We start from the raw sequence: 3,310 nt of genomic DNA on the forward strand, positions 1-3,310 counted from the left end.
TAACTGTGACAAAAAAAATTTAATTAAAAATTTAATAAAATTATGAAAATTAATAAAATAATTAAATCTAATTTTTAATATGCTTTAATATTGAAAGGAGGAAGAAATAATATATACTGTTATGAAACATTCCATAATAGTTTTATTGAATATGATGCTAAGCTACGAGCATGGTGAATCCATGTGGAATGCTGATCTTCCTTGTCGTAGTTTCATTTTCCTTTTTGTGTTGGACCTTTGCTCTTTTTACGTGGATATGCAGAAAAAAAGAGAAAAATTCAAAAGGATATTCTTTACCCCAGTCAGCGCAACGACGTCAAATTAAACTTTTGTTAAAGAATTATTATTTTAATGTGTTGTTTATAATTTCTTCACAAAAAAGAATTTCGATCGCACATTGGATTTCCAACATAATACTGTATCATTTAAACTATAACACGTTAACGATATTATACCTTTTTAATGATTCATTTGAACTCAAATTTCACCAACTTCATTTTTGTTTTCACTGTTTTCTTTTTTATTTTAAATTAACATTAACTAACACTTTATTATTTTTTTATTAAAACTTAAAAGTGTTGATTTTTTAACATTTTTCATAACTCACCATATACGTATTATATTTTATAATAGCAAAAATTTGAAAAATCATAAGAATCTTTTTGTTGTTTTTTAAATTAAGATTTAAGACTTTTTAATCAACGTGTAACATAAAATACAAAAATAAATTAACAGAAGATAATTTTAAGAATTAAGTACGATTTTAGGTTTTATAATTTTGGTAAAAAATCAACTTAAATATTTTTTTGATTCGAAATCGTTCATAACAAATTTGGATTTAAAATAATTTTTCAAATAAAAATATTTTTATATTTGTTTTTCTCTTTTTATCACATTTTTTAATTTTTTGAAAGAGTTCTATTTTTTCTTTTTCCTCCATCTTTTATATTTGTGAGATCTCCTCTATCTCTAACAACAATAACCATATAATTGTTAACGTTGCAAGTGTGAGAAGTGTTGAAAGTTAGTCTCACATCAAAGAAAGTAAGGAAGAGTGAAGAGTTTATAAGATGAGAGATCCATTAACTTGACAGGTTAAGGTTTTGAGTTGGATGTGGTGTCTTCTTATCTTATGTTCTCTCGCTTGATTCCTCCTCGAAATCTCCCCGGTGGTCAAGGGCGGCGTGTCCCGCGGTGTTTTACGGCGGTGTGATAGATGCGTGATCTCCCCACGGGTTGGCCCAACAATAATTACTATCCTTTTAAAACTCTAATGAATGAAAGTGATAGAAAGTATATCAAATCGAAAATGCGAAAGAGGGGAGTATTTTTGTCCAAAAATTAAAAAAATTATGATTTTTAAACAAAATTTAACATTAAAAATGATTTTAAATGCAAAAAAATTTAAGAATAATTTTAATTTTTGACCAAATTATAAAGACTAAAAATCATAATTAACCCTAATTTTAATTAATGTGAACATAACAATATTAATATCTTGTTTACTAAGTTAGGCATATCTTTTTTGCCAAGCAAGAAGATGACTTATACTGCATTGCATTAATATTAAATTTCTTGAAAGGTCAAATCAAAGCACGAGTTTACAAGGTGAATGAATGGTGACAAGTATATATCAAATTTTATTTCCTTTTTAGTCATACTTCTTTATCTTCAGTAAAATGATATATCCAAAGCATAATTGATCACCCCAAATGACACCTTATCTCGTGTCACAAACTAAAGAAACCATATTTTGTCAGAAATTATTTTTAATATGAAAATAGAGATGGTGTTTTGATTAAATATTGATATTTAACGTATATTATAATACTGTGAAAGTCATTTAACACACTCTTTATATATTGACTAATATGTTACTACGTGTTGGTCAGGATGCTGCCACGTGTTTATCACATTCCTTACGTGGTGTAACACCGCATATTACCCACACCTCCATCCATACGTAAATACACTAGGTTTATCTATTCCCAACCAATACACCACCCTAAATCCCATAACCAAATTTTTGAGCCATATTTTGTCGTTGAAGGCCATGTTATTTTGTGCGGCTACTGCTACTAATATGAAGTTGTTTTTAGTGAGATAATAATTAAAAATTGTTAGGAGATAATTTAATTAAATATGTTAAATTATAACTTTTAATTATTATTTTTACAAAAAGATAATTTTAGGAAAATAAAGATTGACTAAAATATTAGCGAAATTATTCAAGTATACATATATGTAACAATACCAATATCAATTAAACCAACTAATTAAACTACATTAAGTCAATAATCCATAATTTACAAGATTATAAACCACACATGTAATAAGCAAATAAGCAATGAATTTCTTACTTGTCACACCTCACGCCCACAGATTCAATGCCAATGTAAACGCCAAACTCTACACCTTGGCTATTTCCTTTCTTCTCCAACAATTAACAATAAATAATTAATAATAAAACCCACTCACTATTATTTGTTTCGACATATTTGGGTATGAATATAGTTTTATATCATTATTTAATTTTACCTAGTAGTAAAGTTGAATGATGTGACGTAAGCATTAAGATACAATTTTCGTATTCATAAAAAATATATAATCAAAATGATAATAATTCATTGCTAAAAATGATTTTACTCGAATTACGTAAAGTTATTTGAATTGCAACAATTTTAATCTAAATTGTAACTTAATTTTATGGCTAGGAATAAAAATTTTATACCACCAATAATTGAGTTAGCACAATTTGTATAATATAAAAGTATTTTTTTTCCAACTTCATATAATTTATCATTTTCTAAATTTTCATTGGATAATGATATGAAATTATTTTATCTTGTTATTATATGAAATTCTTTCTTTAGATAAATATATTCAAGTAATGAGTATAAATAATTAGTTTTCATTGATATATTGATTGTTTTACTTTTTCTAAACAACTCGCACAACAAAAATACAAGTCCAATAAATATTCAATTTGCTTTTTAATTATTCTTTCTTATAGACAGTCACATCCTAACTAAAATAAAATAATAATTTTTTCTAATTACAAAAAGTGCAAGATTGATCAGCCATTGATAATTTATTTTCATGATTAAGAGTTGAGTTGTAATTTATTTTGTTTAGAATAAAAAATGGTTAGAAACTAAATCAAGCATTTACTTTTATTTGTTATTATTGTTAACAATGGATATAGTGTTCTTAACAAAGACAAAAATTAAATTATAAAATAATTCTAAGATTTTCACATATTAATAATATAAATTTTTGTGTGTAAATATTTAGTAGTCTATTGTACATT

The sequence above is a fragment of the Arachis ipaensis genome, chromosome B01 (assembly GCF_000816755.2).
Source record: "Arachis ipaensis cultivar K30076 chromosome B01, Araip1.1, whole genome shotgun sequence".
Classification (NCBI taxonomy): Eukaryota; Viridiplantae; Streptophyta; class Magnoliopsida; order Fabales; family Fabaceae; genus Arachis; species Arachis ipaensis.